Here is a 25,527-nt window from a genome sequence, read left to right on the forward strand (position 1 = left end):
TTCAGATCACTTACAACTCAATAGATTCTACCTTCTTGTAACGTTTCAGCCTGATTGGACCTTGTTTTCACACAAATGGACCCAGAATGACGTGAAATTGTGCTTCGTGCAACATAATTCTGGGTGCCATTTACAAAACGTAAGTGCTAATGACTCCATTCTTTTTTGTGGTTGTAGGGGTTGTTGGTTGGAGTACATTAAAACAAACCTGATCTCTCTAGGGCATTCAGAAGCCAAGTTATAAGCCCACAAATGTGTAACTGGACTACTTCTTTAGTGACACCAGGCCCAGTGACCTTTGGGACATGGTTTGACCCCCTTAGGAAAGTGCTATCATCATGAAACGTTCAGATCACTTACAACTCAATATATTTTACCTTCCTGTAATGTTTCAGCCTGATTGGACCTTGTTTTCACACAAATGAACCCAGAATGATGTGAAATTGTGCTTCGTGCAACATAATTCTGAGTGCCATTTAAAAACCATAAGTGATAATGACTCCATTCCTGTTTGAGGTTGTATGGGCTGTTGATTGGAGTACACTAAAACAAACCTGATCTCTCTAGGACATTCAGAAACCAAGTTATAAGCCCTCAAAGGTGTAATTGGACTACTTCTTTAAAATGACACCAGGCCCGGTGACCTTTGGGACATGGTTTGACCCCCTATAGGAATGTGCGATCATCATGAAACGTTCAGATCACTTACAACTCAATAGATTCTACCTTCTTGTAACTTTTCAGCCTGATTGGACCTTGTTTTCTCACAAATGAACACAGAATGATGTGAAATTGTGCTTCGTGCAACATAATTCTGGGTTCCATTTAAAAACCATAAGTGCTAATGACTCCATTCCTTTTTGTGGTTGTAGGGGCTGTTGATTGGAGTATACTAAAACAAACCTGATCTCTCTAGGACATTCAGAAGCCAAGTTATAAGCCCACAAATGTGTAACTGGACTACTTCTTTAAATTGACACTAGATCCGGTGACGTTTGGGACATGGTTTGACCCCCTTAGGAAAGTGCGATCATCTTGAAACGTTCAGATCACTTACAACTCAATAGATTCTACCTTCTTGTAACGTTTCAGCCTGATTGGACCTTGTTTTCACACAAATGGACCCAGAATGATGTGAAATTGTGCTTCATGCAACATAATTCTGGGTGCCATTTAAAAACCATAAGTGCTAATGACTCTATTCCTTTTAGTGGTAATGGGGGCTGCTAATTGGAGTACTCTAAATAAAACCTGACCTCTCTAGGATATTCAGAAGCCAAGTTGTAAGCCCACAAAGGTGTAACTGGACTAATTCTTTAAAGTGACACCAGGCCCGGTGACCTTTGGGACATGGTTTGACCCCCAATAGGAATGTGCGATCATCATGAAAGGTTCAGATCAATTACAACTCAATAGATTCTACCTTCTTGTAACGTTTCAGCCTGATTGGACCTTGTTTTCACACAAATTGACCCAGAATGATGTGAAATTGTGCTTCGTGCAACTTAATTCTGGGTGCCATTTAAAAACCATAAGTGCTAATGACTCCATTCCTTTTTGAGGTTGTAGGGGCTGTTGATTGGAGTACACTAAAACAAACCTGATCTCTCTAGGACATTCAGAAACCAAGTTGTAAGCCCACAAATGTGTAACTGGACTACTTCTTTAAATTGACACCAGATCCGGTGACCTTTGGGACATGGTTTGACCCCCTTAGGAAAGTGTGATCATCTTGAAACGTTCAGATAACTTACAACTCAATAGATTCTACCTTCTTGTAACGTTTCAGCCTGATTGGACCTTGTTTTCACACAAATGGACCCAGAATGATGTGAAATTGTGCTTCATGCAACATAATTCTGGGTGCCATTTAAAAACCATAAGTGCTAATGACTCCATTCCTTTTAGTGGTAATGGGGGCTGCTAATTGGAGTACTCTAAAACAAACCTGACCTCTCTAGGATATTCAGATGCCAAGTTATAAGCCCACAAAGGTGTAACTGGACTACTTCTTTAAAGTGACACCAGGCCCGGTGACCTTTGGGACATGGTTTGACCCCCAATAGGAATGTGCGATCATCATGAAACGTTCAGATAACTTACAACTCAATAGATTCTACCTTCTTGTAACGTTTCAGCCTGATTGGACCTTGTTTTCACACAAATGGACCCAGAATGATGTGAAATTGTGCTTTGTGCAATTTAATTCTGGGTGCCATTCAAAAACCATAAGTGCTAATGACTCCATTCCTTTTTGTGGTTGTAGGGGCTGTTGATTGGAGTATACTAAAACCAACCTGATCTCTCTAGGACATTCAGAAACCAAGTTGTAAGCCCACAAATGTGTAACTGGACTACTTCTTTAAATTGACACCAGATCCGGTGACCTTTGGGACATGGTTTGACCCCCTTAGGAAAGTGTGATCATCTTGAAACGTTCAGATAACTTACAACTCAATAGATTCTACCTTCTTGTAACGTTTCAGCCTGATTGGACCTTGTTTTCACACAAATGGACCCAGAATGATGTGAAATTGTGCTTCATGCAACATAATTCTGGGTGCCATTTAAAAACCATAAGTGCTAATGACTCCATTCCTTTTAGTGGTAATGGGGGCTGCTAATTGGAGTACTCTAAAACAAACCTGACCTCTCTAGGATATTCAGATGCCAAGTTATAAGCCCACAAAGGTGTAACTGGACTACTTCTTTAAAGTGACACCAGGCCCGGTGACCTTTGGGACATGGTTTGACCCCCAATAGGAATGTGCGATCATCATGAAACGTTCAGATAACTTACAACTCAATAGATTCTACCTTCTTGTAACGTTTCAGCCTGATTGGACCTTGTTTTCACACAAATGGACCCAGAATGATGTGAAATTGTGCTTTGTGCAATTTAATTCTGGGTGCCATTTAAAAACCATAAGTGCTAATGACTCCATTCCTTTTTGTGGTTGTAGGGGCTGTTGATTGGAGTATACTAAAACCAACCTGATCTCTCTAGGACATTCAGAAGCCAAGTTATAAGCCCACAAATGTGTAACTGGACTACTTCTTCAAATTGACACCAGATCCGGTGACCTTTGGGACATGGTTTGACCCCCTTAGGAAAGTGCGATCATCTTGAAACGTTCAGATAACTTACAACTCAATAGATTCTACCTTCGTGTAACGTTTCAGCCTGATTGGACCTTGTTTTCACACAAATGGACCCAGAATTATGTGAAATTGTGCTTCATGCAACATAATTCTGGGTGCCATTTAAAAACCATAAGTGCTAATGACTCCATTCCTTTTAGTGGTAATGGGGGCTGCTAATTGGAGTACTCTAAAACAAACCTGACCTCTCTAGGATATTCAGATGCCAAGTTATAAGCCCACAAAGGTGTAACTGGACTACTTCTTTAAAGTGACACCAGGCCCGGTGACCTTTGGGACATGGTTTGACCCCCAATAGGAATGTGCGATCATCATGAAACGTTCAGATCACTTACAACTCAATAGATTCTACCTTCTTGTAACGTTTCAGCCTGATTGGACCTTGTTTTCACACAAATGGACCCAGAATGATGTGAAATTGTGCTTCGTGCAATTTAATTCTGGGTGCCATTTAAAAACCATAAGTGCTAATGACTCCATTCCTTTTTGTGGTTGTAGGGGCTGTTGATTGGAGTACACTAAAACAAACCTGATCTCTCTAGAACATTCAGAAACCAAGTTATAAGCCCTAAAAGATGTAACTGGACTACTTCTTTAAAGAGACACCAGGCCCGGTGACCTTTGGGACATGGTTTGACCCCCTATAGGAATGTGCGATCATCATGAAACGTTCAGATCACTTACAACTCAATAGATTCTACCTTCTTGTAACGTTTCAGCCTGATTGGACCTTGTTTTCACACAAATGCACCCAGAATGACGTGAAATTGTGCTTCGTGCAACATAATTCTGGGTGCCATTTACAAACCTTAAGTGCTAATGACTCCATTCTGTTTTGTGGTTGTAGGGGTTGTTGGTTGGAGTACATTAAAACAAACCTGATCTCTCTAGGGCATTCAGAAGCCAAGTTATAAGCCCACAAATGTGTAACTGGACTACTTCTTTAAAGTGACACCAGGCCCAGTGACCTTTGGGACATGGTTTGACCCCCTTAGGAAAGTGCTATCATCATGAAACGTTCAGATCACTTACAACTCGATATATTCTACCTTCCTGTAATGTTTCAGCCTGATTGGACCTTGTTTTCACACAAATGAACCCAGAATGATGTGAAATTGTGCTTCGTGCAACATAATTCTGGGTGCCATTTAAAAAACATGAGTGCTAATGACTCCATTCCTTTTTGAGGTTGTATGGGCTGTTGATTGGAGTACACTAAAACAAACCTGATCTCTCTAGGACATTCAGAAACCAAGTTATAAGCCCTCAAAGGTGTAATTGGACTACTTCTTTAAAATGACACCAGGCCCGGTGACCTTTGGGACATGGTTTGACCCCCTATAGGAATGTGCGATCATCATGAAACGTTCAGATGACTTACAACTCAATAGATTCTACCTTCTTGTAACTTTTCAGCCTGATTGTACCTTGTTTTCTCACAAATGAACACAGAATGATGTGAAATTGTGCTTCGTGCAACATAATTCTGGGTTCCATTTAAAAACCATAAGTGCTAATGACTCCATTCCTTTTTGTGGTTGTAGGGGCTGTTGATTGGAGTATACTAAAACAAACCTGATCTCTCTAGGACATTGAGAAGCCAAGTTATAAGCCCACAAATGTGTAACTGGACTACTTCTTTAAATTGACACCAGATCCGGTGACCTTTCGGACATGGTTTGACCCCCTTAGGAAAGTGCTATCATCATGAAACGTTCAGATCCCTTACAACTCAATAGATTCTACCTTCCTGTAACGTTTCAGCCTGATTGTACCTTGTTTTCACACAAATGAACCCAGAATGATGTGAAATTGTGCTTCGTGCAACATAATTCTGGGTGCCATTTAAAAACCATAAGTGCTAATGACTCCATTCCTTTTAGTGGTAATGGGGGCTGCTAATTGGAGTACTCTAAAACAAACCTGACCTCTCTAGGACATTCAGAAACCAAGTTATAAGCCCTTAAAGGTGTAATTGGACTACTTTAAAGAGACACCAGGCCCGGTGAACTTTGGGACATGGTTTGACCCCCTATAGGAATGTGCGATCATCATGAAACGTTCAGATCACTTACAACTCAATAGATTCTACCTTCTTGTAACGTTTCAGCCTGATTGGACCTTGTTTTCACACAAATGGACCCAGAATGATGTGAAATTGTGCTTCGTGCAACATAATTCTGGGTGCCATTTAAAAACCATAAGTGCTAATGACTCAATTCCTTTTTGAGGTTGTAGGGGCTGTTGATTGGAGTTCACTAAAACAAACCTGATCTCTCTAGGACATTCAGAAACCAAGATATAAGCCCTCAAAGGTGTAATTGGACTACTCTACTTCTTTAAAGTGACACCAGGCCTGGTGACCTTTGGGACATGGTTTGACCCCCTCTAGGAATGTGCGATCATCATGAAACGTTCAGATCACTTACAACTCAATAGATTCTACCTTCTTGTAACGTTTCAGCCTGATTAGACCTTGTTTTCACACAAATGGACCCAGAATGATGTGAAATTGTGCTTCGTGCAACATAATTCTAGGTGTCATTTACAAACCATAAGTGCTAATGACTCCATTCCTTTTTGTGGTTGTAGGGGCTGTTGGTTGGAGAACATTAAAACAAACCTGATCTCTCTAGGACATTGAGAAGCCAAGTTATAAGCCCACAAATGTGTAACTGGACTACTTCTTTAAATTGACACCAGATCCGGTGACCTTTGGGACATGGTTTGACCCCCTTAGGAAAGTGCTATCATCATGAAACGTTCAGATCACTTACAACTCAATAGATTCTAACTTCCTGTAACGTTTCAGCCTGATTGGACCTTGTTTTCACACAAAAGAACCCAGAATGATGTGAAATTATGATTCGTGCAACATAATTCTGGGTGCCATTTAAAAACCATAAGTGCTAATGACTCCATTCCTTTTTGTGGTTGTAGGGGCTGTTGATTGGAGTACACTAAAACAAACATGATCTCTCTTGAACATTCAGAAACCAAGTTATAAGCCCTAAAATGGTGTAACTGGACTACTTCTTTAAAGAGACACCAGGCCCGGTGACCTTTGGGACATGGTTTGACCCCCTATAGGAATGTGCGATCATCATGAAACGTTCAGATCACTTACAACTCAATAGATTCTACCTTCTTGTAACGTTTCAGCCTGATTGGACCTTGTTTTCACACAAATGGACCCAGAATGACGTGAAATTGTGCTTCGTGCAACATAATTCTGGGTGCCATTTACAAAACGTAAGTGCTAATGACTCCATTCTTTTTTGTGGTTGTAGGGGTTGTTGGTTGGAGTACATTAAAACAAACCTGATCTCTCTAGGGCATTCAGAAGCCAAGTTATAAGCCCACAAATGTGTAACTGGACTACTTCTTTAGTGACACCAGGCCCAGTGACCTTTGGGACATGGTTTGACCCCCTTAGGAAAGTGCTATCATCATGAAACGTTCAGATCACTTACAACTCAATATATTCTACCTTCCTGTAATGTTTCAGCCTGATTGGACCTTGTTTTCACACAAATGAACCCAGAATGATGTGAAATTGTGCTTCGTGCAACATAATTCTGAGTGCCATTTAAAAACCATAAGTGATAATGACTCCATTCCTTTTTGAGGTTGTATGGGCTGTTGATTGGAGTACACTAAAACAAACCTGATCTCTCTAGGATATTCAGAAACCAAGTTATAAGCCCTCAAAGGTGTAATTGGACTACTTCTTTAAAATGACACCAGGCCCGGTGACCTTTGGGACATGGTTTGACCCCCTATAGGAATGTGCGATCATCATGAAACGTTCAGATCACTTACAACTCAATAGATTCTACCTTCTTGTAACTTTTCAGCCTGATTGGACCTTGTTTTCTCACAAATGAACACAGAATGATGTGAAATTGTGCTTCGTGCAACATAATTCTGGGTTCCATTTAAAAACCATAAGTGCTAATGACTCCATTCCTTTTTGTGGTTGTAGGGGCTGTTGATTGGAGTATACTAAAACAAACCTGATCTCTCTAGGACATTCAGAAGCCAAGTTATAAGCCCACAAATGTGTAACTGGACTACTTCTTTAAATTGACACTAGATCCGGTGACGTTTGGGACATGGTTTGACCCCCTTAGGAAAGTGCGATCATCTTGAAACGTTCAGATCACTTACAACTCAATAGATTCTACCTTCTTGTAACGTTTCAGCCTGATTGGACCTTGTTTTCACACAAATGGACCCAGAATGATGTGAAATTGTGCTTCATGCAACATAATTCTGGGTGCCATTTAAAAACCATAAGTGCTAATGACTCTATTCCTTTTAGTGGTAATGGGGGCTGCTAATTGGAGTACTCTAAATAAAACCTGACCTCTCTAGGATATTCAGAAGCCAAGTTGTAAGCCCACAAAGGTGTAACTGGACTAATTCTTTAAAGTGACACCAGGCCCGGTGACCTTTGGGACATGGTTTGACCCCCAATAGGAATGTGCGATCATCATGAAAGGTTCAGATCACTTACAACTCAATAGATTCTACCTTCTTGTAACGTTTCAGCCTGATTGGACCTTGTTTTCACACAAATGGACCCAGAATGATGTGAAATTGTGCTTCGTGCAACTTAATTCTGGGTGCCATTTAAAAACCATAAGTGCTAATGACTCCATTCCTTTTTGAGGTTGTAGGGGCTGTTGATTGGAGTACACTAAAACCAACCTGATCTCTCTAGGACATTCAGAAGCCAAGTTATAAGCCCACAAATGTGTAACTGGACTACTTCTTCAAATTGACACCAGATCCGGTGACCTTTGGGACATGGTTTGACCCCCTTAGGAAAGTGCGATCATCTTGAAACGTTCAGATAACTTACAACTCAATAGATTCTACCTTCGTGTAACGTTTCAGCCTGATTGGACCTTGTTTTCACACAAATGGACCCAGAATTATGTGAAATTGTGCTTCATGCAACATAATTCTGGGTGCCATTTAAAAACCATAAGTGCTAATGACTCCATTCCTTTTAGTGGTAATGGGGGCTGCTAATTGGAGTACTCTAAAACAAACCTGACCTCTCTAGGATATTCAGATGCCAAGTTATAAGCCCACAAAGGTGTAACTGGACTACTTCTTTAAAGTGACACCAGGCCCGGTGACCTTTGGGACATGGTTTGACCCCCAATAGGAATGTGCGATCATCATGAAACGTTCAGATCACTTACAACTCAATAGATTCTACCTTCTTGTAACGTTTCAGCCTGATTGGACCTTGTTTTCACACAAATGGACCCAGAATGATGTGAAATTGTGCTTCGTGCAATTTAATTCTGGGTGCCATTTAAAAACCATAAGTGCTAATGACTCCATTCCTTTTTGTGGTTGTAGGGGCTGTTGATTGGAGTACACTAAAACAAACCTGATCTCTCTAGAACATTCAGAAACCAAGTTATAAGCCCTAAAAGATGTAACTGGACTACTTCTTTAAAGAGACACCAGGCCCGGTGACCTTTGGGACATGGTTTGACCCCCTATAGGAATGTGCGATCATCATGAAACGTTCAGATCACTTACAACTCAATAGATTCTACCTTCTTGTAACGTTTCAGCCTGATTGGACCTTGTTTTCACACAAATGCACCCAGAATGACGTGAAATTGTGCTTCGTGCAACATAATTCTGGGTGCCATTTACAAACCTTAAGTGCTAATGACTCCATTCTGTTTTGTGGTTGTAGGGGTTGTTGGTTGGAGTACATTAAAACAAACCTGATCTCTCTAGGGCATTCAGAAGCCAAGTTATAAGCCCACAAATGTGTAACTGGACTACTTCTTTAAAGTGACACCAGGCCCAGTGACCTTTGGGACATGGTTTGACCCCCTTAGGAAAGTGCTATCATCATGAAACGTTCAGATCACTTACAACTCGATATATTCTACCTTCCTGTAATGTTTCAGCCTGATTGGACCTTGTTTTCACACAAATGAACCCAGAATGATGTGAAATTGTGCTTCGTGCAACATAATTCTGGGTGCCATTTAAAAAACATGAGTGCTAATGACTCCATTCCTTTTTGAGGTTGTATGGGCTGTTGATTGGAGTACACTAAAACAAACCTGATCTCTCTAGGACATTCAGAAACCAAGTTATAAGCCCTCAAAGGTGTAATTGGACTACTTCTTTAAAATGACACCAGGCCCGGTGACCTTTGGGACATGGTTTGACCCCCTATAGGAATGTGCGATCATCATGAAACGTTCAGATGACTTACAACTCAATAGATTCTACCTTCTTGTAACTTTTCAGCCTGATTGTACCTTGTTTTCTCACAAATGAACACAGAATGATGTGAAATTGTGCTTCGTGCAACATAATTCTGGGTTCCATTTAAAAACCATAAGTGCTAATGACTCCATTCCTTTTTGTGGTTGTAGGGGCTGTTGATTGGAGTATACTAAAACAAACCTGATCTCTCTAGGACATTCAGAAGCCAAGTTATAAGCCCACAAATGTGTAACTGGACTACTTCTTTAAATTGACACCAGATCGGGTGACCTTTGGGACATGGTTTGACCCCCTTAGGAAAGTGCGATGATCTTGAAACGTTCAGATCACTTACAACTCAATAGATTCTACCTTCTTGTAACGTTTCAGCCTGATTGGACCTTGTTTTCACACAAATGGACCCAGAATGATGTGAAATTGTGCTTCATGCAACATAATTCTGGGTGCCATTTAAAAACCATAAGTGCTAATGACTCCATTCCTTTTAGTGGTAATGGGGGCTGCTAATTGGAGTACTCTAAATCAAACCTGACCTCTCTAGGATATTCAGAAGCCAAGTTATAAGCCCACAAAGGTGTAACTGGACTAATTCTTTAAAGTGACACCAGGCCCGGTGACCTTTGGGACATGGTTTGACACCCAATAGGAATGTGCGATCATCATGAAACGTTCAGATCACTTACAACTCAATAGATTCTACCTTCTTGTAACGTTTCAGCCTGATTGGACCTTGTTTTCACACAAATGGACCCAGAATGATGTGAAATTGTGCTTCGTGCAATTTAATTCTGGGTGCCATTTAAAAACCATAAGTGCTAATGACTCCATTCCTTTTTGTGGTTGTAGGGGCTGTTGATTGGAGTACACTAAAACAAACCTGATCTCTCTAGAACATTCACAAACCAAGTTATAAGCCCTAAAAGGTGTAACTGGACTACTTCTTTAAAGAGACACCAGGCCCTGTGACCTTTGGGACATGGTTTGACCCCCTATAGGAATGTGCGATCATCATGAAACGTTCAGATCACTTACAACTCAATAGATTCTACCTTCTTGTAACGTTTCAGCCTGATTGGACCTTGTTTTCACACAAATGGACCCAGAATGACGTGAAATTGTGCTTCGTGCAACATAATTCTGGGTGCCATTTACAAACCATAAGTGCTAATGACTCCATTCTTTTTTGTGGTTGTAGGGGTTGTTGGTTGGAGTACATTAAAACAAACCTGATCTCTCTAGGGCATTCAGAAGCCAAGTTATAAGCCCACAAATGTGTAACTGGACTACTTCTTTAAAGTGACACCAGGCCCAGTGACCTTTGGGACATGGTTTGACCCCCTTAGGAAAGTGCTATCAACATGAAACGTTCAGATCACTTACAACTCAATATATTCTACCTTCCTGTAATGTTTCAGCCTGATTGGACCTTGTTTTCACACAAATGAACCCAGAATGATGTGAAATTGTGCTTCGTGCAACATAATTCTGGGTGCCATTTAAAAACCATGAGTGCTAATGACTCCATTCCTTTTTGAGGTTGTATGGGCTGTTGATTGGAGTACACTAAAACAAACCTGATCTCTCTAGGACATTCAGAAACCAAGTTATAAGCCCTCAAAGGTGTAATTGGACTACTTCTTTAAAATGAGACCAGGCCCGGTGACCTTTGGGACATGGTTTGACCCCCTATAGGAATGTGCGATCATCATGAAACGTTCAGATCACTTACAACTCAATAGATTCTACCTTCTTGTAACTTTTCAGCCTGATTGGACCTTGTTTTCTCACAAATGAACACAGAATGATGTGAAATTGTGCTTCGTGCAACATAATTCTGGGTTCCATTTAAAAACCATAAGTGCTAATGACTCCATTCCTTTTAGTGGTAATGGGGGCTGCTAATTGGAGTACTCTAAAACAAACCTGACCTCTCTAGGATATTCAGATGCCAAGTTATAAGCCCACAAAGGTGTAACTGGACTACTTCTTTAAAGTGACACCAGGCCCGGTGACCTTTGGGACATGGTTTGACCCCCAATAGGAATGTGCGATCATCATGAAACGTTCAGATCACTTACAACTCAATAGATTCTACCTTCTTGTAACGTTTCAGCCTGATTGGACCTTGTTTTCACACAAATGGACCCAGAATGATGTGAAATTGTGCTTCGTGCAATTTAATTCTGGGTGCCATTTAAAAACCATAAGTGCTAATGACTCCATTCCTTTTTGTGGTTGTAGGGGCTGTTGATTGGAGTACACTAAAACAAACCTGATCTCTCTAGAACATTCAGAAACCAAGTTATAAGCCCTAAAAGGTGTAACTGGACTACTTCTTTAAAGAGACACCAGGCCCGGTGACCTTTGGGACATGGTTTGACCCCCTATAGGAATGTGCGATCATCATGAAACGTTCAGATCACTTACAACTCAATAGATTCTACCTTCTTGTAACGTTTCAGCCTGATTGGACCTTGTTTTCACACAAATGCACCCAGAATGACGTAAAATTGTGCTTCGTGCAACATAATTCTGGGTGCCATTTACAAACCATAAGTGCTAATGACTCCATTCTGTTTTGTGGTTGTAGGGGTTGTTGGTTGGAGTACATTAAAACAAACCTGATCTCTCTAGGGCATTCAGAAGCCAAGTTATAAGCCCACAAATGTGTAACTGGACTACTTCTTTAAAGTGACACCAGGCCCAGTGACCTTTGGGACATGGTTTGACCCCCTTAGGAAAGTGCTATCATCATGAAACGTTCAGATCACTTACAACTCGATATATTCTACCTTCTTGTAATGTTTCAGCCTGATTGGACCTTGTTTTCACACAAATGAACCCAGAATGATGTGAAATTGTGCTTCGTGCAACATAATTCTGGGTGCCATTTAAAAAACATGAGTGCTAATGACTCCATTCCTTTTTGAGGTTGTATGGGCTGTTGATTGGAGTACACTAAAACAAACCTGATCTCTCTAGGACATTCAGAAACCAAGTTATACGCCCTCAAAGGTGTAATTGGACTACTTCTTTAAAATGACACCAGGCCCGGTGACCTTTGGGACATGGTTTGACCCCCTATAGGAATGTGCGATCATCATGAAACGTTCAGATCACTTACAACTCAATAGATTCTACCTTCTTGTAACTTTTCAGCCTGATTGGACCTTGTTTTCTCACAAATGAACACAGAATGATTTGAAATTGTGCTTCGTGCAACATAATTCTGGGTTCCATTTAAAAACCATAAGTGCTAATGACTCCATTCCTTTTTGTGGTTGTAGGGGTTGTTGATTGGAGTATACTAAAACAAACCTGATCTCTCTAGGACATTCAGAAGCCAAGTTATAAGCCCACAAATGTGTAACTGGACTACTTCTTTAAATTGACACCAGATCCGGTGACCTTTGGGACATGGTTTGACCCCCTTAGGAAAGTGCGATCATCTTGAAACGTTCAGATCACTTACAACTCAATAGATTCTACCTTCTTGTAACGTTGCAGCCTGATTGGACCTTGTTTTCACACAAATGGACCCAGAATGATGTGAAATTGTGCTTCATGCAACATAATTCTGGGTGCCATTTAAAAACCATAAGTGCTAATGACTCCATTCCTTTTAGTGGTAATGGGGGCTGCTAATTGGAGTACTCTAAATCAAACCTGACCTCTCTAGGATATTCAGAAGCCAAGTTATAAGCCCACAAAGGTGTAACTGGACTAATTCTTTAAAGTGACACCAGGCCCGGTGACCTTTGGGACATGGTTTGACCCCCAATAGGAATGTGCGATCATCATGAAACGTTCAGATCACTTACAACTCAATAGATTCTACCTTCTTGTAACGTTTCAGCCTGATTGGACCTTGTTTTCACACAAATGGACCCAGAATGATGTGAAATTGTGCTTTGTGCAATTTAATTCTGGGTGCCATTTAAAAACCATAAGTGCTAATGACTCCATTCCTTTTTGTGGTTGTAGGGGCTGTTGATTGGAGTATACTAAAACCAACCTGATCTCTCTAGGACATTCAGAAACCAAGTTGTAAGCCCACAAATGTGTAACTGGACTACTTCTTTAAATTGACACCAGATCCGGTGACCTTTGGGACATGGTTTGACCCCCTTAGGAAAGTGTGATCATCTTGAAACGTTCAGATAACTTACAACTCAATAGATTCTACCTTCTTGTAACGTTTCAGCCTGATTGGACCTTGTTTTCACACAAATGGACCCAGAATGATGTGAAATTGTGCTTCATGCAACATAATTCTGGGTGCCATTTAAAAACCATAAGTGCTAATGACTCCATTCCTTTTAGTGGTAATGGGGGCTGCTAATTGGAGTACTCTAAAACAAACCTGACCTCTCTAGGATATTCAGATGCCAAGTTATAAGCCCACAAAGGTGTAACTGGACTACTTCTTTAAAGTGACACCAGGCCCGGTGACCTTTGGGACATGGTTTGACCCCCAATAGGAATGTGCGATCATCATGAAACGTTCAGATAACTTACAACTCAATAGATTCTACCTTCTTGTAACGTTTCAGCCTGATTGGACCTTGTTTTCACACAAATGGACCCAGAATGATGTGAAATTGTGCTTTGTGCAATTTAATTCTGGGTGCCATTTAAAAACCATAAGTGCTAATGACTCCATTCCTTTTTGTGGTTGTAGGGGCTGTTGATTGGAGTATACTAAAACCAACCTGATCTCTCTAGGACATTCAGAAGCCAAGTTATAAGCCCACAAATGTGTAACTGGACTACTTCTTCAAATTGACACCAGATCCGGTGACCTTTGGGACATGGTTTGACCCCCTTAGGAAAGTGCGATCATCTTGAAACGTTCAGATAACTTACAACTCAATAGATTCTACCTTCGTGTAACGTTTCAGCCTGATTGGACCTTGTTTTCACACAAATGGACCCAGAATTATGTGAAATTGTGCTTCATGCAACATAATTCTGGGTGCCATTTAAAAACCATAAGTGCTAATGACTCCATTCCTTTTAGTGGTAATGGGGGCTGCTAATTGGAGTACTCTAAAACAAACCTGACCTCTCTAGGATATTCAGATGCCAAGTTATAAGCCCACAAAGGTGTAACTGGACTACTTCTTTAAAGTGACACCAGGCCCGGTGACCTTTGGGACATGGTTTGACCCCCAATAGGAATGTGCGATCATCATGAAACGTTCAGATCACTTACAACTCAATAGATTCTACCTTCTTGTAACGTTTCAGCCTGATTGGACCTTGTTTTCACACAAATGGACCCAGAATGATGTGAAATTGTGCTTCGTGCAATTTAATTCTGGGTGCCATTTAAAAACCATAAGTGCTAATGACTCCATTCCTTTTTGTGGTTGTAGGGGCTGTTGATTGGAGTACACTAAAACAAACCTGATCTCTCTAGAACATTCAGAAACCAAGTTATAAGCCCTAAAAGATGTAACTGGACTACTTCTTTAAAGAGACACCAGGCCCGGTGACCTTTGGGACATGGTTTGACCCCCTATAGGAATGTGCGATCATCATGAAACGTTCAGATCACTTACAACTCAATAGATTCTACCTTCTTGTAACGTTTCAGCCTGATTGGACCTTGTTTTCACACAAATGCACCCAGAATGACGTGAAATTGTGCTTCGTGCAACATAATTCTGGGTGCCATTTACAAACCTTAAGTGCTAATGACTCCATTCTGTTTTGTGGTTGTAGGGGTTGTTGGTTGGAGTACATTAAAACAAACCTGATCTCTCTAGGGCATTCGGAAGCCAAGTTATAAGCCCACAAATGTGTAACTGGACTACTTCTTTAAAGTGACACCAGGCCCAGTGACCTTTGGGACATGGTTTGACCCCCTTAGGAAAGTGCTATCATCATGAAACGTTCAGATCACTTACAACTCGATATATTCTACCTTCCTGTAATGTTTCAGCCTGATTGGACCTTGTTTTCACACAAATGAACCCAGAATGATGTGAAATTGTGCTTCGTGCAACATAATTCTGGGTGCCATTTAAAAAACATGAGTGCTAATGACTCCATTCCTTTTTGAGGTTGTATGGGCTGTTGATTGGAGTACACTAAAACAAACCTGATCTCTCTAGGACATTCAGAAACCAAGTTATAAGCCCTCAAAGGTGTAATTGGACTACTTCTTTAAAATGACACCAGGCCCGGTGACCTTTGGGACATGGTTTGACCCCCTATAGGAATGTGCGATCATCATGAAACGTTCAGATGACTTACAACTCAATAGATTCTACCTTCTTGTAACTTTTCAGCCTGATTGTACCTTGTTTTCTCACAAATGAACACAGAATGATGTGAAATTGTGCTTCGTGCAACATAATTCTGGGTTCCATTTAAAAACCATAAGTGCTAATGACTCCATTCCTTTTTGTGGTTGTAGGGGCTGTTGATTGGAGTATACTAAAACAAACCTGATCTCTCTAGGACATTCAGAAGCCAAGTTATAAGCCCACAAATGTGTAACTGGACTACTTCTTTAAATTGACACCAGATCCGGTGACCTTTGGGACATGGTTTGACCCCCTTAGGAAAGTGCGATGATCTTGAAACGTTCAGATCACTTACAACTCAATAGATTCTACCTTCTTGTAACGTTTCAGCCTGATTGGACCTTGTTTTCACACAAATGGACCCAGAATGATGTGAAATTGTGCTTCATGCAACATAATTCTGGGTGCCATTTAAAAACCATAAGTGCTAATGACTCCATTCCTTTTAGTGGTAATGGGGGCTGCTAATTGGAGTACTCTAAATCAAACCTGACCTCTCTAGGATATTCAGAAGCCAAGTTATAAGCCCACAAAGGTGTAACTGGACTAATTCTTTAAAGTGACACCAGGCCCGGTGACCTTTGGGACATGGTTTGACACCCAATAGGAATGTGCGATCATCATGAAACGTTCAGATCACTTACAACTCAATAGATTCTACCTTCTTGTAACGTTTCAGCCTGATTGGACCTTGTTTTCACACAAATGGACCCAGAATGATGTGAAATTGTGCTTCGTGCAATTTAATTCTGGGTGCCATTTAAAAACCATAAGTGCTAATGACTCCATTCCTTTTTGTGGTTGTAGGGGCTGTTGATTGGAGTACACTAAAACAAACCTGATCTCTCTAGAACATTCACAAACCAAGTTATAAGCCCTAAAAGGTGTAACTGGACTACTTCTTTAAAGAGACACCAGGCCCGGTGACCTTTGGGACATGGTTTGACCCCCTATAGGAATGTGCGATCATCATGAAACGTTCAGATCACTTACAACTCAATAGATTCTACCTTCTTGTAACGTTTCAGCCTGATTGGACCTTGTTTTCACACAAATGGACCCAGAATGACGTGAAATTGTGCTTCGTGCAACATAATTCTGGGTGCCATTTACAAACCATAAGTGCTAATGACTCCATTCTTTTTTGTGGTTGTAGGGGTTGTTGGTTGGAGTACATTAAAACAAACCTGATCTCTCTAGGGCATTCAGAAGCCAAGTTATAAGCCCACAAATGTGTAACTGGACTACTTCTTTAAAGTGACACCAGGCCCAGTGACCTTTGGGACATGGTTTGACCCCCTTAGGAAAGTGCTATCAACATGAAACGTTCAGATCACTTACAACTCAATATATTCTACCTTCCTGTAATGTTTCAGCCTGATAGGACCTTGTTTTCACACAAATGAACCCAGAATGATGTGAAATTGTGCTTCGTGCAACATAATTCTGGGTGCCATTTAAAAACCATGAGTGCTAATGACTCCATTCCTTTTTGAGGTTGTATGGGCTGTTGATTGGAGTACACTAAAACAAACCTGATCTCTCTAGGACATTCAGAAACCAAGTTATAAGCCCTCAAAGGTGTAATTGGACTACTTCTTTAAAATGAGACCAGACCCGGTGACCTTTGGGACATGGTTTGACCCCCTATAGGAATGTGCGATCATCATGAAACGTTCAGATCACTTACAACTCAATAGATTCTACCTTCTTGTAACTTTTCAGCCTGATTGGACCTTGTTTTCTCACAAATGAACACAGAATGATGTGAAATTGTGCTTCGTGCAACATAATTCTGGGTTCCATTTAAAAACCATAAGTGCTAATGACTCCATTCCTTTTAGTGGTAATGGGGGCTGCTAATTGGAGTACTCTAAAACAAACCTGACCTCTCTAGGATATTCAGATGCCAAGTTATAAGCCCACAAAGGTGTAACTGGACTACTTCTTTAAAGTGACACCAGGCCCGGTGACCTTTGGGACATGGTTTGACCCCCAATAGGAATGTGCGATCATCATGAAACGTTCAGATCACTTACAACTCAATAGATTCTACCTTCTTGTAACGTTTCAGCCTGATTGGACCTTGTTTTCACACAAATGGACCCAGAATGATGTGAAATTGTGCTTCGTGCAATTTAATTCTGGGTGCCATTTAAAAACCATAAGTGCTAATGACTCCATTCGTTTTTGTGGTTGTAGGGGCTGTTGATTGGAGTACATTAAAACAAACCTGATCTCTCCAGGACATTCAGAAGCCAAGTTATAAGCCCACAAATGTGTAACTGGACTACTTCTTCAAATTGACACCAGATCCGGTGACCTTTGGGACATGGTTTGATCCCCTGTGATATCACTTTCCTAAAGGGGTCAAACCATGTCCCAAAGGTCACCGGATCTGGTGTCAATTTAAAGAAGAAGTCCAGTTACACATTTGTGGGCTTATAACTTGGCTTCTGAATGTCCTAGAGAGATCAGGTTTGTTTTAATGTTCTCCAACCAACAGCCCCTACAACCACAAAAAGGAATGGAGTCATTAGCACTTATGGTTTGTAAATGGCACGTAGAATTATGTTGCACGAAGCAAATTTCACATCATTCTGGGTCCATTTGTGTGAAAACAAGGTCCAATCAGGCTGAAACGTTACAAGAAGGTAGAATCTATTGAGTTGTAAGTGATCTGAACGTTTCATGATGATCGCACATTCCTATAGGGGGTCAAACCATGTCCCAAAGGTCACTGGATCTGGTGTCAATTTAAAGAAGTAGTCCAGTTACACATTTGTGGGCTTATAACTTGGCTTCTGAATGTCCTAGAGAGATCAGGTTTGTTTTAGTGTACTCCAATCAACAGCCCCTACAACCACAAAAAGGAATGGAGTCATTAGCACTTATGGTTTTTAAATGGCACCCAGAATTAAGTTGCACGAAGCACAATTTCACATCATTCAGGGTCAATTTGTGTGAAAACAAGGTCCAATCAGGCTGAAACGTTACAAGAAGGTAGAATCTATTGAGTTGTAAGTGATCTGAACGTTTCATGATGATCGCACATTCCTATTGGGGGTCAAACCATGTCCCAAAGGTCACCGGGCCTGGTGTCACTTTAAAGAATTAGTCCAGTTACACCTTTGTGGGCTTATAACTTGGCTTCTGAATATCCTAGAGAGATCAGGTTTGATTTAGAGTACTCCAATTAGCAGCCCCCATTACCACTAAAAGGAATGGAGTCATTAGCACTTATGGTTTTTAAATGGCACCCAGAATTATGTTGCATGAAGCACAATTTCACATCATTCTGGGTCCATTTGTGTGAAAACAAGGTCCAATCAGGCTGAAACGTTACAAGAAGGTAGAATCTATTGAGTTGTAAGTGATCTGAACGTTTCAAGATGATCGCACTTTCCTAAGGGTGTCAAACCATGTCCCAAAGGTCACCGGATCTGGTGTCAATTTAAAGAAGTAGTCCAGTTACACATTTGTGGGCTTATAACTTGGCTTCTGAATGTCCTAGAGAGATCAGGTTTGTTTTAGTATACTCCAATCAACAGCCCCTACAACCACAAAAAGGAATGGAGTCATTAGCACTTATGGTTTTTAAATGGAACCCAGAATTATGTTGCACGAAGCACAATTTCACATCATTCTGTGTTCATTTGTGAGAAAACAAGGTCCAATCAGGCTGAAAAGTTACAAGAAGGTAGAATCTATTGAGTTGTAAGTGATCTGAACGTTTCATGATGATCGCACATTCCTATAGGGGGTCAAACCATGTCCCAAAGGTCACCGGGCCTGGTCTCATTTTAAAGAAGTAGTCCAATTACACCTTTGAGGGCTTATAACTTGGTTTCTGAATGTCCTAGAGAGATCAGGTTTGTTTTAGTGTACTCCAATCAACAGCCCATACAACCTCAAAAAGGAATGGAGTCATTAGCACTCATGGTTTTTAAATGGCACCCAGAATTATGTTGCACGAAGCACAATTTCACATCATTCTGGGTTCATTTGTGTGAAAACAAGGTCCAATCAGGCTGAAACGTTACAAGAAGGTAGAATCTATTGAGTTGTAAGTGATCTGAACGTTTCATGATGATCGCACATTCCTATAGGGGGTCAAACCATGTCCCAAAGGTCACCGGGCCTGGTGTCTCTTTAAAGAAGTAGTCCAGTTACACCTTTTAGGGCTTATAACTTGGTTTCTGAATGTTCTAGAGAGATCAGGTTTGTTTTAGTGTACTCCAATCAACAGCCCCTACAACCACAAAAAGGAATGGAGTCATTAGCACTTATGGTTTTTAAATGGCACCCAGAATTAAATTGCACGAAGCACAATTTCACATCATTCTGGGTCCATTTGTGTGAAAACAAGGTCCAATCAGGCTGAAACGTTACAAGAAGGTAGAATCTATTGAGTTGTAAGTGATCTGAACGTTTCATGATGATCGCACATTCCTATTGGGGGTCAAACCATGTCCCAAAGGTCACCGGGCCTGGTGTCACTTTAAAGAAGTAGTCCAGTTACACCTTTGTGGGCTTATAACTTGGCATCTGAATATCCTAGAGAGGTCAGGTTTGTTTTAGAGTACTCCAATTAGCAGCCCCCATTACCACTAAAAGGAATGGAGTCATTAGCACTTATGGTTTTTAAATGGAACCCAGAATTATGTTGCACGAAGCACAATTTCACATCATTCTGTGTTCATTTGTGAGAAAACAAGGTCCAATCAGGCTGAAAAGTTACAAGAAGGTAGAATCTATTGAGTTGTAAGTGATCTGAACGTTTCATGATGATCGCACATTCCTATAGGGGGTCAAACCATGTCCCAAAGGTCACCGGGCCTGGTCTCATTTTAAAGAAGTAGTCCAATTACACCTTTGAGGGCTTATAACTTGGTTTCTGAATGTCCTAGAGAGATCAGGTTTGTTTTAGTGTACTCCAATCAACAGCCCATACAACCTCAAAAAGGAATGGAGTCATTAGCACTCATGGTTTTTAAATGGCACCCAGAATTATGTTGCACGAAGCACAATTTCACATCATTCTGGGTTCATTTGTGTGAAAACAAGGTCCAATCAGGCTGAAACATTACAGGAAGGTAGAATATATTGAGTTGTAAGTGATCTGAACGTTTCATGTTGATAGCACTTTCCTAAGGGGGTCAAACCATGTCCCAAAGGTCACTGGGCCTGGTGTCACTTTAAAGAAGTAGTCCAGTTACACATTTGTGGGCTTATAACTTGGCTTCTGAATGCCCTAGAGAGATCAGGTTTGTTTTAATGTACTCCAACCAACAACCCCTACAACCACAAAAAAGAATGGAGTCATTAGCACTTATGGTTTGTAAATGGCACCCAGAATTATGTTGCACGAAGCACAATTTCACGTCATTCTGGGTCCATTTGTGTGAAAACAAGGTCCAATCAGGCTGAAACGTTACAAGAAGGTAGAATCTATTGAGTTGTAAGTGATCTGAACGTTTCATGATGATCGCACATTCCTATAGGGGGTCAAACCATGTCCCAAAGGTCACCGGGCCTGGTGTCTCTTTAAAGAAGTAGTCCAGTTACACCTTTTAGGGCTTATAACTTGGTTTGTGAATGTTCTAGAGAGATCAGGTTTGTTTTAGTGTACTCCAATCAACAGCCCCTACAACCACAAAAAGGAATGGAGTCATTAGCACTTATGGTTTTTAAATGGCACCCAGAATTAAATTGCACGAAGCACAATTTCACATCATTCTGGGTCCATTTGTGTGAAAACAAGGTCCAATCAGGCTGAAACGTTACAAGAAGGTAGAATCTATTGAGTTGTAAGTGATCTGAACGTTTCATGATGATCGCACATTCCTATTGGGTGTCAAACCATGTCCCAAAGGTCACCGGGCCTGGTGTCACTTTAAAGAATTAGTCCAGTTACACCTTTGTGGGCTTATAACTTGGCTTCTGAATATCCTAGAGAGGTCAGGTTTGATTTAGAGTACTCCAATTAGCAGCCCCCATTACCACTAAAAGGAATGGAGTCATTAGCACTTATGGTTTTTAAATGGCACCCAGAATTATGTTGCATGAAGCACAATTTCACATCATTCTGGGTCCATTTGTGTGAAAACAAGGTCCAATCAGGCTGAAACGTTACAAGAAGGTAGAATCTATTGAGTTGTAAGTGATCTGAACGTTTCAAGATCATCGCACTTTCCTAAGGGGGTCAAACCATGTCCCAAAGGTCACCGGATCTGGTGTCAATTTAAAGAAGTAGTCCAGTTACACATTTGTGGGCTTATAACTTGGCTTCTGAATGTCCTAGAGAGATCAGGTTTGTTTTAGTATACTCCAATCAACAGCCCCTACAACCACAAAAAGGAATGGAGTCATTAGCACTTATGGTTTTTAAATGGAACCCAGAATTATGTTGCACGAAGCACAATTTCACATCATTCTGTGTTCATTTGTGAGAAAACAAGGTACAATCAGGCTGAAAAGTTACAAGAAGGTAGAATCTATTGAGTTGTAAGTCATCTGAACGTTTCATGATGATCGCACATTCCTATAGGGGGTCAAACCATGTCCCAAAGGTCACCGGGCCTGGTGTCATTTTAAAGAAGTAGTCCAATTACACCTTTGAGGGCTTATAACTTGGTTTCTGAATGTCCTAGAGAGATCAGGTTTGTTTTAGTGTACTCCAATCAACAGCCCATACAACCTCAAAAAGGAATGGAGTCATTAGCACTCATGTTTTTTAAATGGCACCCAGAATTATGTTGCACGAAGCACAATTTCACATCATTCTGGGTTCATTTGTGTGAAAACAAGGTCCAATCAGGCTGAAACATTACAGGAAGGTAGAATATATCGAGTTGTAAGTGATCTGAACGTTTCATGATGATAGCACTTTCCTAAGGGGGTCAAACCATGTCCCAAAGGTCACTGGGCCTGGTGTCACTTTAAAGAAGTAGTCCAGTTACACATTTGTGGGCTTATAACTTGGCTTCTGAATGCCCTAGAGAGATCAGGTTTGTTTTAATGTACTCCAACCAACAACCCCTACAACCACAAAACAGAATGGAGTCATTAGCACTTAAGGTTTGTAAATGGCACCCAGAATTATGTTGCACGAAGCACAATTTCACGTCATTCTGGGTGCATTTGTGTGAAAACAAGGTCCAATCAGGCTGAAACGTTACAAGAAGGTAGAATCTATTGAGTTGTAAGTGATCTGAACGTTTCATGATGATCGCACATTCCTATAGGGGGTCAAACCATGTCCCAAAGGTCACCGGGCCTGGTGTCTCTTTAAAGAAGTAGTCCAGTTACATCTTTTAGGGCTTATAACTTGGTTTCTGAATGTTCTAGAGAGATCAGGTTTGTTTTAGTGTACTCCAATCAACAGCCCCTACAACCACAAAAAGGAATGGAGTCATTAGCACTTATGGTTTTTAAATGGCACCCAGAATTAAATTGCACGAAGCACAATTTCACATCATTCTGGGTCCATTTGTGTGAAAACAAGGTCCAATCAGGCTGAAACGTTACAAGAAGGTAGAATCTATTGAGTTGTAAGTGATCTGAACGTTTCATGATGATCGCACATTCCTATTGGGGGTCAAACCATGTCCCAAAGGTCACCGGGCCTGGTGTCACTTTAAAGAAGTAGTCCAGTTACACCTTTGTGGGCTTATAACTTGGCATCTGAATATCCTAGAGAGGTCAGGTTTGTTTTAGAGTACTCCAATTAGCAGCCCCCATTACCACTAAAAGGAATGGAGTCATTAGCACTTATGGTTTTTAAATGGCACCCAGAATTATGTTGCATGAAGCACAATTTCACATAATTCTGGGTCCATTTGTGTGAAAACAAGGTCCAATCAGGCTGAAACGTTACACGAAGGTAGAATCTATTGAGTTGTAAGTTATCTGAACGTTTCAAGATGATCGCACTTTCCTAAGGGGGTCAAACCATGTCCCAAAGGTCACCGGATCTGGTGTCAATTTGAAGAAGTAGTCCAGTTACACATTTGTGGGCTTATAACTTGGCTTCTGAATGTCCTAGAGAGATCAGGTTGGTTTTAGTATACTCCAATCAACAGCCCCTACAACCACAAAAAGGAATGGAGTCATTAGCACTTATGGTTTTTAAATGGCACCCAGAATTAAATTGCACAAAGCACAATTTCACATCATTCTGGGTCCATTTGTGTGAAAACAAGGTCCAATCAGGCTGAAACGTTACAAGAAGGTAGAATCTATTGAGTTGTAAGTTATCTGAACGTTTCATGATGATCGCACATTCCTATTGGGGGTCAAACCATGTCCCAAAGGTCACCGGGCCTGGTGTCACTTTAAAGAAGTATTCCAGTTACACCTTTGTGGGCTTATAACTTGGCATCTGAATATCCTAGAGAGGTCAGGTTTGTTTTAGAGTACTCCAATTAGCAGCCCCCATTACCACTAAAAGGAATGGAGTCATTAGCACTTATGGTTTTTAAATGGCACCCAGAATTATGTTGCATGAAGCACAATTTCACATCATTCTGGGTCCATTTGTGTGAAAACAAGGTCCAATCAGGCTGAAACGTTACAAGAAGGTAGAATCTATTGAGTTGTAAGTTATCTGAACGTTTCAAGATGATCACACTTTCCTAAGGGGGTCAAACCATGTCCCAAAGGTCACCGGATCTGGTGTCAATTTAAAGAAGTAGTCCAGTTACACATTTGTGGGCTTACAACTTGGTTTCTGAATGTCCTAGAGAGATCAGGTTGGTTTTAGTATACTCCAATCAACAGCCCCTACAACCACAAAAAGGAATGGAGTCATTAGCACTTATGGTTTTTAAATGGCACCCAGAATTAAATTGCACAAAGCACAATTTCACATCATTCTGGGTCCATTTGTGTGAAAACAAGGTCCAATCAGGCTGAAACGTTACAAGAAGGTAGAATCTATTGAGTTGTAAGTTATCTGAACGTTTCATGATGATCGCACATTCCTATTGGGGGTCAAACCATGTCCCAAAGGTCACCGGGCCTGGTGTCACTTTAAAGAAGTAGTCCAGTTACACCTTTGTGGGCTTATAACTTGGCATCTGAATATCCTAGAGAGGTCAGGTTTGTTTTAGAGTACTCCAATTAGCAGCCCCCATTACCACTAAAAGGAATGGAGTCATTAGCACTTATGGTTTTTAAATGGCACCCAGAATTATGTTGCATGAAGCACAATTTCACATCATTCTGGGTCCATTTGTGTGAAAACAAGGTCCAATCAGGCTGAAACGTTACAAGAAGGTAGAATCTATTGAGTTGTAAGTTATCTGAACGTTTCAAGATGATCACACTTTCCTAAGGGGGTCAAACCATGTCCCAAAGGTCACTGGATCTGGTGTCAATTTAAAGAAGTAGTCCAGTTACACATTTGTGGGCTTACAACTTGGTTTCTGAATGTCCTAGAGAGATCAGGTTTGTTTTAGTGTACTCCAATCAACAGCCCCTACAACCTCAAAAAGGAATGGAGTCATTAGCACTTATGGTTTTTAAATGGCACCCAGAATTAAGTTGCACGAAGCACAATTTCACATCATTCTGGGTCCATTTGTGTGAAAACAAGGTCCAATAAGGCTGAAACGTTACAAGAAGGTAGAATCTATTGAGTTGTAAGTGATCTGAACCTTTCATGATGATCGCACATTCCTATTGGGGGTCAAACCATGTCCCAAAGGTCACCGGGCCTGGTGTCACTTTAAAGAATTAGTCCAGTTACACCTTTGTGGGCTTACAACTTGGC

The sequence above is a fragment of the Nothobranchius furzeri genome, chromosome 8 (genome assembly GCF_043380555.1).
Source record: "Nothobranchius furzeri strain GRZ-AD chromosome 8, NfurGRZ-RIMD1, whole genome shotgun sequence".
In the NCBI taxonomy this organism is placed as follows: Eukaryota; Metazoa; Chordata; class Actinopteri; order Cyprinodontiformes; family Nothobranchiidae; genus Nothobranchius; species Nothobranchius furzeri.